Here is a 13698-nt window from a genome sequence, read left to right on the forward strand (position 1 = left end):
CAAGACACCTTCAGACACAGCTCTCAGCCCCACACACTGCAATACAAGGAGGTAGCAGTTTGTTTTCACCAAACTCTCAGTACCACAGAAAACATGGATGGAAGGAATTTAAGATATTAGTTATGAGGAATAAACTAAGCTGTTGTAACAAGCTGCCAGAGATGCAAACTGCAGGGACTGTAGTGATAGGACAAGGGGTGCTGGGTTCAGACTGAAACAGGGGAAGTTCAGGTTGGAGATAGGGCAGAAGCTCTTCCCTGTGAGGGTGCTGAGGCGCTGGCCCAGGGTGCCCAGAGAAGCTGTGGCTGCCCCATCCCTGGCAGTGTTCAAGGCCAGGTTGGACACAGGGGCTTGGAGCAAGCTGCTCCAGTGGAAGGGGTCCCTGCCCGTGGCAGGGGTTGGAGCTGGAGGAGCTTTAAGGTCCCTTCCAACCCAAACCAGGCTGGGAATCTCCGACTGCCTTCCCCAGGGTTTTCCCAGCCTGGCACGCACACAAGAGCCATGGGAATAGCAGACAGCAGAGCTTCAGAGTGGAAAAGCTTTCCCTGACGACTAATTCCTGCTCAAACCCCGACATTTGACAGCATTGCTCTGCTTCTGTCAGCCCCAGGGGCTGTCAATCTGCAGTGGAAACCACGTCAAAATGAAACTCCCAGTTCCCATCCTGACAGATGCTCCAGTGTCTCCCGCGTCACAAATCCTTCTCCGAGACAATGTTGTGACAGAGAGGGGCTGGAACCCCACGCTGACAGCAGCAAACTGCATTACACAGCAGATAAAGCACCAATTCCCAAAGGTTAACAAATGGAAAACTAAGGGAAAAAAAAGAACAAGTGGAGCTGGGCTAAAAAACTGATTCAACCCAGAGGGTTGGGGCTTTTCCAAGCCAAAGCATCCATCACTGCGAAGAGCATGCACTGATTTCCATCCTGACACAGCATGGCAGGATGCCAAGCTGCCGGTATTCCAGCCTCGGGATGCGGGGAGGCTGGAGGAAGGCGGGTTGGGAAACTGGAGCAGCACATCCACCCAGGCAGAGGAGGTGTTTCACAACCCAAGAACGTGCTACAAACCCAAACAGGAGCCTGTCTGCATCCAGATCAGATCCAAGAGGACACCTGCAGGTGACAATGAGGAGCAGAAGCCTCGGCTTGCCAGGTTCCCACAGACCTGCTGTGGTGCTGAGGTTTGGAAGCAGAGGTTGTGCGTGATTCCCAACAGCTTTCATTTGCCCTTTAAACAACATCCCAAACCTGCTGGAGGACGTCAGCTGGGAAAGGCAGGAATGAACACCTGGCTAGGAGAGGTTTCCAATTATGAAATCCCAATTTCATCTCTCTGGAGTAGGTTTGGGAATAACACAAGTTCATCACAGGCGCAATCACAGCTTAGGGGTTAGAACAGCATCTCTAAGGCCAATTTAAGAAGACAGGAGGAGCAGGAAACCCCTCACTGCCTCAAATAGCACCTGATTGTGCACATCACAGAACCCCAGCCTGGTTTGGGCTGAAGGGACCTTAAAGCTCCTCCAGCTCCAACCCCTGCCATGGGCAGGGACCCCTTCCACTGGAGCAGCTTGCTCCAAGCCCCTGTGTCCAACCTGGCCTTGAACACTGCCAGGGATGGGGCAGCCACAGCTTCTCTGGGCACCCTGGGCCAGCGCCTCAGCACCCTCACAGGGAAGAGCTTCTGCCTAAGAGCTCAGCTCAGTCTCCCCTGTTCTGGCAGGTTCAAGCCATTCCCCTTGGCCTGTCCCTACAGGCCCTTGTCCCAAGCCCCTCTCCAGGTTTCCTGCAGCCCCTTCAGGCACTGGAGCTGCTCTCAGGTCTCCCCTTCAGGAGCCTTCTCTTGTCCAGGCTGCCCCAGCCCAGCTCTCTCAGCCTGGCTCCAGAGCAGAGCTGCTCCACACTTTGTCTGCCCTTACCAGGACACTTGTTAATATTATCAGTATTCCAATGCATCCACTTGTCTACATCCTTGTTTTCAATGTGCTTTAAGTGTCAAGAACCATCCTCCAGGCTTTCACACCGACCCTGTGCTGTGTTCGGAAGGAAAGCAAGGCCATAGCAAGCAATAAACCCAACTCCCAAAAGACAAGACGCTGTCAAAACAACCCTTCAAGCCTGACCTGTCACGGATGTGGATTTTGATCTTATGACATAGGAACAACAGAGTGGGAATAACCACCCCCGAGTGCAAAGCAGCAAAACCCTGTCCCAGAACCCTGCTCCAACACTGGAAAAGGGAAAAGCAAGCCAGGTAAGAGAGCTCAAGCATCCTGGGCAGCTCCTATTACCAGCTATTCAGCAGATCCACAGGAGAGCATCCCATGGAGGTGTTCTTCCTACATCAGAGCAGTGTTTCTGTCCCGCCTGCCCTTAGTGGGGATGCAGGAGGTGCTTTCTCACCCATCCTGGCTCTCCGGACGCTCTCTGCTTGCACCAAGCTGGGCTGCAGTTTGGCCAGGGGCTAAAATGAATCTCAGAGCACTCCAGAAGCCGCAGGGAAGGGATTGAAGCAGTTGTGTCTCATCCAAAAGTACAACTCCATTAAGTTGCTGGGATGCATCCAGCAGCCCCACTCTGCCTGGATCGATCTCTGTGTTGGTCACCACGAGCCCCTTGAAGCATCATATCCTATTTTGCACTCTTCAAGCCTCTGGTTTCCGAGAAGTGCCTTTATACTGCAGCAGCAGCAATGGTTTATGGTGTTCAGAAATCAGGCTGAAGCTCTACCAAGGAGGAATTGCAGCTACTTAAAATAACACATAAGGAAACGCTAGAAGGGCAACTGAACGGGGCTGTGCCAGTGCTGATCAGATTGGCCCTTCCTAAAAGCTGTGTCTCTGCCAGTTGGCACAACACTTTATAACTCTTTTCTTCCTTTCAGAGCACTTCAATTTTCCCTCTCACCCCTCCTGGAATTATTTAAGAACCTGCTATTTATTCTGCTAAAGTAATTACCCACTGCAGTGGAACAAACATCACAGAATGATGGCTTAGGTTGGAAGGGACCTTAAAGCTCCTCCAGCTCCAGCCCCTGCCACGGGCAGGGACCCCTTCCACTGGAGCAGCTTGCTCCAAGCCCCTGTGTCCAACCTGGCCTTGAACACTGCCAGGGATGGGGCAGCCACAGCTTCTCTGGGCACCCTGGGCCAGCGCCTCAGCACCCTCACAGGGAAGAGCTTCTGCCTAAGAGCTCAGCTCAGTCTCCCCTCTGGCAGGTTCAAGCCATTCCCCTTGGCCTGTCCCTACAGGCCCTTGTCCCAAGCCCCTCGCCAGATGAGGACTATTAAATGCGGACAGAAAGGACAATGAGGTTTAACACTTCTTGAAGCCTGATAATGGTATCAAGACAGGCTGCAGCTTGCTCCTGCAAACCCCCTCTTGACCCACCAAGGTTTTCCTACCTGCAGGCACCTCTCCTGGTTCCATGGACCCCCATTCACAGATGCAGGTGGCATCAGTGGTTCCCATCCTGAGCTACCTCCTCTTCTCCACAGCTCTCGGCTGCTTTAAGTGCCTGAAGAACCCGCAGGGTTTTCAAGTCAACAGATTTTAGTGGTGGGGGGGAAAAGGCTCCAAGGAAAAGCTCTTGACTGAAAAGAAGAGGCCGTACAAGAGGACTGAGTCAGAGCACGTTACGCATGAGGGAACGCTCATTTTCGCATGCCACAAAACACTTCTCTCTCCAAACATGAGCACAGAAGTGATGTTCTCACCCGGGGAAAACTAATGAAGGTGTGTGAAAGGACCCAGCCCTGCTCCGGCTGGAAGGAGACAAGGACTCTGTGAACAGAACAGTTAATTGTGCTTGGCAATCAGGAGCTCTGGTGTTCAGTTAGGGCTGGGAGATAGCAACTAACTCACTCCAGACTCTTCCTCAGCCTTTGCAACTGCTTATTGTGCTTGTCAACAGCCCCATTGGCACAGCAGGGGAGCATTTATGGAGATATTTAGACCTTTTGGGCTTATTCTCTTACCCAGTTTAAACTCTCCATCAAACAGACACATTTAATAGTAAGTTTTAGGCTGTTTTCCTTGCAAAACAAGCCTGTATTGGGAAGGGATTGTTGTGCACGACATTGTATTGTATGGTGCAGCTGTGCCATCAGCAGCAGCTTCCCCCAACCTCCAGTTTGGTTTTCCTACCATCAGTCACCCTACAGAAACCTCAAGCCCTTTTCTAGTGATAAAAGGGGAAAATATAGCGTATTTCCCAGCTAGAAGTGCTATTTAAAGAAAGCAACGGCACAGGGAGCAAAAGGTCTGTGGGAGCCACTGGATTCAGGGTAGGGATAAACACCGATGAGCACGATGATGTTTCCAGTCCTTCCAAACTGGCACCGGTTAAATCACCCCATTTGAAACCCAACTGCTGGAGAGGTTCAACAGTGGGGGGGGGGAAGCAGATATTAGTCAAGAAAAGGAAAACAAAGCCTCTGGAAAGCAAATGATGAACAATATCCTGTCTGTGGGGCTGTGGAGCATCACCCGGAGGAGCGGGTGAGACCTCGGGATCCCTGCACCACGCTTGTCTCATCCCTGCAAACCAGGCAGTTACAAGTACTTTGAAGCAGAGTTTTTCCCTTTTTTAACCCCCTTTAGCTGCTTTTCCACAGGAAATTGTGGTTTTGCTTTCACATAAGAGCCACAAAGCCAAAGGTTTCCTGAATTCCCTCTGTGAGCGTGAAGCTCAACTACAGACCTTGCGGCACAACCTCCCCTGCGTGCGCTTTGCCTGTTAAACCAGGATCTTTATAGAGAGTCCAGAGGCAAATTCCAAATGAGCTGACTTCATTCTGCAGTGCCAGCTAACCTGCACCACACTGGGATGAAACAGCATGAGAACAACTGAATGGTAACTGATATGGCTGTAATAAAGAGGTTTTGTTACCCGAAATCTTCCTGCTCTGGTGATGAACCAATTCTCAGCTCCTCCCGATTCCTGCTCAGTTCTAGTCTAAGCTTTCATCTGAAGTAGGAATATAACATTCTGCAGCAAGATTTATTGCACAAACAGCACAGCAACCTAAATATAAATCCTGCTTAACCCATCTTCCTAGAGGAGCACTGGAAATGAGAAAGGAAATTGGATTTATTATAGGAACACAAACCTCCACGTGGGTTCTGCCCTTGGTTTAGTGTACAGCTCAGGAGAACAAGGGGGAAGAGCAGAGGTGAATGATGCTGTGCTGCAGGTGTCCACAGCAGAATGGGACATTCCCATCTGCTGATGGAATAAACAGGACAAAAGCTCAGAATTGGCCAAAAAACTTAATAAAGTATTAACAGATCAAGAATTGGAGCAAGAAGCAAAGTCACCAGGACCATCCCTGCAGAAAAGTGCCTGGAGCACCCAACAACGCCACAACAAACGGTATTTGGAGACTTCCTGATTTCTTTTGACACTGTTATTAACCTGTAGAAGGGTGTAAGTTGTTTAAAACCTGTCAAAACCAGAGAAGCTGTGGCTGCCCCATCCCTGGCAGTGTTCAAGGCCAGGTTGGACACAGGGGCTTGGAGCAAGCTGCTCCAGTGGAAGGGGTCCCTGCCCGTGGCAGGGGTTGGAGCTGGAGGAGCTTTAAGGTCCCTTCCAACCCAAGCTACCCTATGATTCCATGAAACCCAGCTTGATAAGCACTAGCAGCACAAAAGAAGCTGTTGTATTACTTATTTTGGTACCACTTGAGCTCACACATGTGCTGTTGGCCGAGAAGCCTTGAATTTAATCCCACCAGGCATTAAATACATTGAACCTTTGGTTAAAAGGGTGATGCAGGTGGGTCAGGCATCTATACACAGGGCACTGTGCTCTTCGGGCTTCCCTGCTGGAAATTCCAGCCTCCATGTGTGCACCATCAACTCCAAATCAGTAACTGCTCAATGACATTACATCCGTCCAACCAAACCCCAGCAATATCCCTGCCTGTGGCACAGGGTTGGAACTGGATGATCTCAAGGTCCTTTCCAACCCAAACCATTCTAGGACTCTATATCAACCCTAGTTGGGGTTTTCCAAACACAGGAAGGGTCATTCCAGCAGCTTAGACCCAAATTTGGGTTGTTTTAAGAACTGCTCCTCTCTGGGGCAATAAAGGGCTGGTCTGCATCGAGGTTTGCCCATCCCCTCCACTGAACTCCCCCCCCACGTTGTAGGGCTGACCACGCAGCAGGCTTTGGGGCTCACGCACTCCCTCTGCCGGCTCCCTGCCAGCTCCTGCCGAAGCTTTCGCCTCGTGTGAACTTCATCCACCAAAACAAATCCTCAGGATTCAGTGCGCAAGGAAGGCAAAACTGCACACGAGCCAGCGAGCGAGTCCTGCTCCAGCAAATAACAGGCTTTGAGACTTGGAAATAGGGGGTTTACCAAGAAAATGGGCAGATGCTTCTCCCGTTGGAGCGCACGCTGAAGATAAACAGCTTGTACAGATAAAAACCGCTGATGGGATTGATTCAAACCTGTTGGTGATGATGCAACAGCAAGAACTCGGTAACAGCAGCAAACACACCACAGCACATCCTGAAAGAGCTGTCACCTTCCTCCTTCACTGAGGTAGCACAGCAGGGCTGGAGCTCATGGGCACCACTTGAAAGCTGCAGGTCAGCTACCTGGAAAAGGGCTTTGGCCAAGGGCCTGTAGGGACAGGCCAAGGGGAATGGCTTGAACCTGCCAGAACAGGGGAGACTGAGATGAGCTCTTAGGCAGAAGCTCTTCCCTGTGAGGGTGCTGAGGCGCTGGCCCAGCGTGCCCAGAGAAGCTGTGGCTGCCCCATCCCTGGCAGTGTTCAAGGCCAGGTTGGACACAGGGGCTTGGAGCAAGCTGCTCCAGTGGAAGGGGTCCCTGCCCGTGGCAGGGGTTGGAGCTGGAGGAGCTTTAAGGTCCCTTCCAACCCAAACCACTCTGGGGTTCTGTGATGACTGTGGGAACAGCATAAATGACACAGCACCCGCTGCTTTTCCACAGACATCTCTTTCACCCACCAAAGCCACTCAAACTGGTTCATCTGTATCCAGGTTTCAGGCACATGAAGGCAAAGTTATAGCTGAACCATGAGGAAAACATGTGCTGCTGACCTGAAACCCAGCCTGGGTCTGACTGCAGGAAAACCAAGTCTGAAAACACAAGTGTGAAACATCATTTCTCTATTTTCCATTTTCACCCAACCCAAACCACTCAGAAAACCTGCTCAGGCCAAAGAATTCCATGGAAATGTCTTTGGGAAGGGTTTGCTCACAGAAACTAGGAGGTACCCAAACCCACTGGCTGATTTTGCCAGGCTGCAGCAATGCTTTTCAGTGCAGTTGGGATGAATTCTGAGACAACCACATCTTTCCTTTGCACAGTAAAACCCAGTGACCCCAAACAGCTGCTCCCAGCACAATTCCCACTGCAGTCCCGGAGGTGCCCACGTGCAGAGCAAACACTGCCACAGGAAAAAGCACCATGGCAAGTGTCAGAGTCCGACCCGGCACACAACTTCCTTGGCCAGGAAAGCCCTGGATCACATCCACCTCCTCAGCTCAGCCAGCAAAACAGGCAGCTCAGGAATGTCGTTTCCTACCAATGCATCGCCTGTGGGTGAGTCTCTGCTGTCTGCAGCCATCGGGCTTTTTCCTCCTGGGAGCTCCTCTGGTCTGCAGCGTTCTGAGCTTCATTGAGGGCACTCACAGGGTGTTTCGTCCCCCTTTCCTGTCCTGCGAAACTTGGGGAATTTGAGGATCACAGAATGAATCCCAGCCGGGTTTGTGTTGGAGGGATCTTAAATCTCATCCAGCTCCAACCCTCTGCCACGGGCAGGGACCCCTTCCACTGGAGCAGCTTGCTCCAAGCCCCTGTGTCCAACCTGGCCTTGAACACTGCCAGGGATGGGGCAGCCACAGCTTCTCTGGGCACCCTGGGCCAGCGCCCTGAGACCTTCATCCTTTTGTTGACTCAAGCATAAAGGGACAACAGGATCAGGAATTAGTGAGAGGGAAGCAAACTGCATAAGCTTTGCTTCCAAAACAACCCTGACAAAAGGCACCGAGAGACAAGACACACACACAGCTCCCCACAACGTCCTTCAGCACTTCCAGAGACTTAAATAAGCAGCGTCAGTGCCCACACTGCAGCACTGGCCACAGATACCAGGCTTCACCCAGTGGGACAACCAGTCAAGATTAAGGCTTCCAACACTGCTGCAACATTCCAGTTTAATGTTTCACTGCGGGAACAGGGAATGAAGCTTAATGCTCAGGCAAATCAAGTGAAGCAAACACCAGGTCAAGGTCAGGCAGCTGGTCATGCCAAGTGCTCACACTGAAGCCTCTGGGTTCGCCCTGCGATGTGGTCTTTGGCTTAGCACCCGCATGGGAAGGAGGAAGAATGGGGAAGGATTTCAGTTTTGCAATGACCAAAGTTGCTCTGCAGCTGAATTCACACCCACAACGTTCCTCCATCCACTGAGAAATGTGAGTGACGAGCAGTCACCGGAGAGATTTCATCACAAGGGAAGACGAGCTCAAGGCTACTTCCAAGCCAAAGAGAAGAAGGATGCAATGGGAAAAGCCATGTCTTAGTGCAGACTCCGTAGCCAAGGCTCCGTTTAAATCAATACCCCAGTGTTCAGATGGTGCTGACTTGGCAGCAGCTGGTGCAATGGTCTGATTGTGGTGAGCAAGCAGGGCGCTGAGATATCTCACACCATCTCCACATGGACATCGGCAGCGTCTGAGCACAGCAAACAATGTTCTCCTGATCTTAACTCCTGGCTGCTGGGCTGTGACATGCACTGGGAGTGTAACACACTAACATGGGGTTTCATGATGTCCACTCACCTCAAATCTGCATTCCACCTTCAAACTAGTCTGTGTAATTCCTGCTAGGAAGCCTGTGATGAAAGCTGCCAGCTCTGGAGTTAACCATCTAGCAAGTACTGCCCAGGAGCAAGGCTGGATCACCCCACACAGAACTGAAGGGCAGAGCTGTTTAAACAGCAATTGCAACAGTACAGAAAGTATTTTCTCTCTCTCAATGGTGGAGAAAAAGGAGTTTCCATGGATAGATCCACACCCAGACAGAAACCCCTCTGGCCACAGAGCACTCACCTGCCTGACGCAGCTTCCAACACCTTCACACATGGCACAAGCACAGCATCGGATGTCCCAGTGCCGAGCTCGGGTGATTAACCCCATTTCTTAGGTACAGAAGCACCAAGAAGCTGAGGTCAAAGAAGCCCCAGGCAGCACTGGGATTACAACAGAGCATCCCAGCTCCCTGACCTGTGCTGAAGAAATGAGGCCACCCCTCTCCCCAGTTCAGATGAACATGGCACCAAGAGCTCTGAGTTTGAGCTGGAAACAAAGATAGGCTGATCAAAGAGAAAGAGGTGATGGGGAAGAGAGGAACATTTCTGAAAAGCAGGCACAGATTTAAGTGCTTGCCTTGGCAGCCATGAAGAGAGCTCACCCAGAGCATGCCCAGCCCATCACTGGGGTTTGTTAGCAGAAGATACCAACTAGGGAGGGTCAGCAGCCCTCAGTCTCTGCGATCCGAGCCTACGTACCCCTTTGTCACACTGGATGGAGAGAAGAGCGGTGCCTCAGGCTCTGCAAGCACCGGACGTCAGTGAAGGGCATCATCAGAGCCTGGTTAAGAGGCAGACACGGGTCTGGCTGAGGCAGCGCGGTCTCCTCATCACCCAAACCCCATCAGAGCCACTGGCAGTCTCCTGTAGTCCCTGTCAGTGCAGTGCTGGCACGAACAGAGGATTCCTTTAAGACCTTAGAGAGGTAAAGTGGATGGGGAGGGAAGGAGAAATACTTTCCTCTTTGGTGATACGAGCTTGCAAAACAGCCCGCAGGGTGGTGGCAGCTGCAACCCTGTTATTACAGAACAGGGAGGACTGCTCTGTGTCCCCTCGGAGGCTTCAAGGGACAAGGAAATAGGGATAAAGTCCCAGAGAAGAGCCACGCACTCGGTGTGAGGGGCTACAAACAGCATCAACAACCCCACCAAGGACAGACCTTCCAGCAGCTGAGCCCCCTCCAGGGAAACACAACCGAGCAATTCCATGTAAAACACATTTTCTGAGCCACCCAACAGGCTGGAGGAGGATTTGCTGCAGTTTCCACACAGGCTGGGAACTGGCTTCTCTTTTTATAGGCTTTTCTTTCATTCTTTAGCTAATGATAAAGGTGATGTTCTGAGGAGCAAAAGCACTGCCAGTCAGGGATGCATCACCATGGGGAAAGCAGTTCTTTCTGCCCTACATGTCATATCTCATGTCTAGCTCTTTAGGGAGGCTTCAAACTACCAGATATTCAATAGTAAGAAAGAGAAGACCCCAAAAATATAATGCAAACCCACATCATGTTCATAAGCAAATAAAAAATAAGGGAAGCTGAGAGCATCTCTGCCAGTCAAGAGCACTCCTTTCGAACTGATAACCACAGCCTGGCCTCACACTGAGCACATCATCATTACACAGCATGAAACTCCAGGATATCACAGCATCCAAAAGCCAGGTTCAGAGCAGGCTGAAGCATCCCACGTGTGCCTGTCTCCAGAACAGGTCACCACTGCTCTGAACACTGAAGGTCTGGGAGGTTTCATGGAGTCATGATGGGGAAAGAAAACAGCTGCCTAAAAACAAATGCAGGAAGAGAACATGTTCCACAGGGCAGAGGGAAGGTGGTGGCTCCTGGAGCTCAATAACTGCAGGATGGATGTGACAACAATGGCACAAAGTAGCTGCTTTTGGGTTTCTTAGGGTGTTTTGGGCAGGTGCCTTCACACAGTGGCAGGAGGAGCCAATGTGCAGTTGATAGCAGCGACAAGAGAAGGAAAGATTCACTGGAAGTGCTTGACTTATGCAGAGCTGTGCTTTTTGGACAGGCTCAGCACCCTGCACACATTCTGCCTCTTCCCTGGAAGCTCACCATGAGGATAACAGCACCAAAGGGGGCTGGGATCACAAAATACGGGGTTTGTTAAGGTTAACATGTATTTTGGGCAATGATCTTCAGCATTCAGTGACAGCCCCTTGGTCCCACCCCTGACCCGAGGCAGCAGGACACCTCCTAACACCATCCCTTCCAACCAGCTCAAATCAAAGCATCTCCGCACCAAACACAACTTGCTCTGGACACCTGGGGGACCCTTAAACGCATCTCGAAGGCCTGACGGGGCTGTCACTACTGATCTGAGGTTGGACAAGGCTGGCAGTGGAAGGGAGCATCCCCACACCTCATCAATATGAACCTCCTGAGAAGCCTCAGAGCAATTCAAGCGGCTCTGCCACCTCACCTTCAGCCTTCAGAGGACCACACTGCTACAAAACATGCACAAGCACAGGACAAAATAAGCCAGACAAGCATTTTAAAAGGAGTGTGAAACACAGAAGAGAGAGAGCACATGAGCTGCAGATGTTGCCTGTACTATACTAGATAGGGGGAAAACAAACATTTCAAGCCACAGATGTTTCAGTAGGTGTTCAGCAGGCAAACAAATACCATAGAACTGTGGAAGCAAACAGAGACCACAGCATGGTCCAGTGTGGATGAAGCAGAGCTCTAGGAGAACATCTGCAGCTCCTGAAGGCAGGAGCCCTGTTTCCTGCACGTTGCTCAACACAAGGCACAGTGTTCCATTCGGATGCGTCACCCTGCTCTCCTTTAATCTAAGACATGAGCAAGTTGAAAAGCGATTTTGACCTGAATATCTACACTACATCAAAAGCTGCATTAGCTGTTAATGGCAGCACAACCCAGATACCTCGATGCAGCTCCCGGGGATGTCACCAACTGCAGATGGTCCCACTCAGGTCAGAAAACGCACTCAAAAGGAGCTCCAACCTGGAGAAGCACCCATTGAGCACATTATCAGGGCCACTTGTCCTCTTTTCACAGGGTTTTATCTAGATTTGGACCAGATCCGAGCCTCTCTGCCTCTGACACCTTTTAGAAGCCCTCTCAGACATCCCCATGTGATGCTGCAGTTCAAAGCCAAGGGCTTGAAGCTTATTTACGTCCAACCTTAAGGACAATTTGTGAGGGCAAAGCCTGGCTCAGTGTTTTCCAGCGAAGCTTGCCATGCCTAAATACACAGGGAAAAAGAGCTTCCCTCCGAGGAGCAGCTCTATTTACACAGAAAGTGGGAAGCCTTTTCCAGCAGCCCTCACTCACATCCTGTGGAAGTGGCTGGAATGGGCAGTGGGTGAAGCAGGGCTTTGAAGCCCTGCAGAGACCTTTACAAACCAGTTGTGCACTGGGAACACAGGGAGAAAGGACCATCCCCTTCATCCCAGCGCTGGTGTCTCTGCTCCGGAGGGAACTCGAATCACAACTGGAATTCACATGCAGTGCTTGCAAAGTCGACGAGCGGAGCAGTAAAATCCTGTCAAAGCCAAGAGCTTCACTTCCCAACGAGGAAAAAATGCTGCTCGGGTGGAGTCAGCCATCAGTGAGAACAGCAGGTAACACAGCAGGAAAAACATGCACAAACATCTTCACTATGTGAAAACAAGCACTGGATGTGATTCTGTCTCTGCGAGGAGCAGGCAGGTACAAAAGACACAGTGAGGATGGGACACGGGGCAGGAACTACTCTCATTGCTTGCTCAAATCCTGCCCAGGATCCTGCTCTCTCCTCTCCCAGTTCTGACAGCAGGGAAAGACCGACCCAAGGGACACAACCCAAGGGAAAGCCGTCGGCATTGAGCCTTTCTGTGGCACAAGTGTAAGGAAAAAGGAAGGGGAGATGGTGGGAACAAGCAGGGCTACGGAAATGTGGGAATAACAGCGAGTCCCTTAACTCCTGAATTAACCATCCAGCCCCAAGAGCTGGCTCTTCAGCAGGGCCAAGCCCAGGCTGCAACTGCTGCGCTGCGATATCAAACACTGCATCAGCATCCCGGACCTGGGGCTTCACGAGGCAGAGGATGGATGCAGGCTCCGGTGGGTAAAGGCATCCTGCCATCAGGTTACAGATGTAAGCTCCAGTGCGATGGATTGTAATGCATGCTCCTTTCAGGAGAGGGGAGGACTCCCAGCTGCTGAGCTGCAGCACGAGCCAGGCTCCCCAGTGAGAACTAAACCCCATTTGAAGCCCAGCACCATCCCTGGTGCTCAGTGGGGTTATCCACACACAGACACAGTCCCCATGTACCGACGCGACCCACCACACCGCAGCCCAGCACTTCAGTCCGGTTCTCTTTTGTTCTTTACCACCCCCCCCCAGCATGAATGAGACTTTCGGTTATCAAGAGCACGATTCCAAGGCTCCTAACAAATGCCCTGCTCCATCTGGAAACCCAAACGGGCTCCAAAGGAGAGGAGAGGGCTGCACAGCATGAGCTAATCCTGCCGAGCCCCTGCAGTGCCTGCCCAGCCCAGCCCCGCCGTGACAAGGGAAACACCACTAAATGAAGCCATTCTCTCCTCACCCACCACAGATTAGCACCGAAGACAATGGCGAGGAACGACTCAAACGCCGCCGTGCCGATAAATCCCAGCCTCACCGATGCAATACAAGGCTTTGAGGACCAAAACAAGCGCAGGGCGAGCAGCACACACGGCACGAACGCGAGATGTGGCTTCGCAGGGAGTTAATGGGGAATAAGCAGAGGCTGAGCTTCACCTTTGTCTTTATACACGGAGGAGCCGCCTGTGAGGCTGGGGGCACCCCAGTCCCCCCCCGGCGCCCCCAGCCCGCAGC

At 51.6% G+C, this 13698-nt stretch overlaps 1 protein-coding gene across 2 annotated transcripts in view; it reads right to left on the reverse strand.

Annotated features, from left to right (window-relative positions):
- FBXO42 (F-box protein 42) overlaps positions 1 to 13698 on the reverse strand; it is a 50316-nt gene that overhangs the window by 36215 nt on the left and 403 nt on the right. The gene's annotated exons all lie outside the window — the stretch shown is intronic.

Source organism: Psittacula echo, assembly GCF_963264785.1.
Source record: "Psittacula echo genome assembly, chromosome: 17".
Taxonomy (NCBI): Eukaryota; Metazoa; Chordata; class Aves; order Psittaciformes; family Psittacidae; genus Psittacula; species Psittacula echo.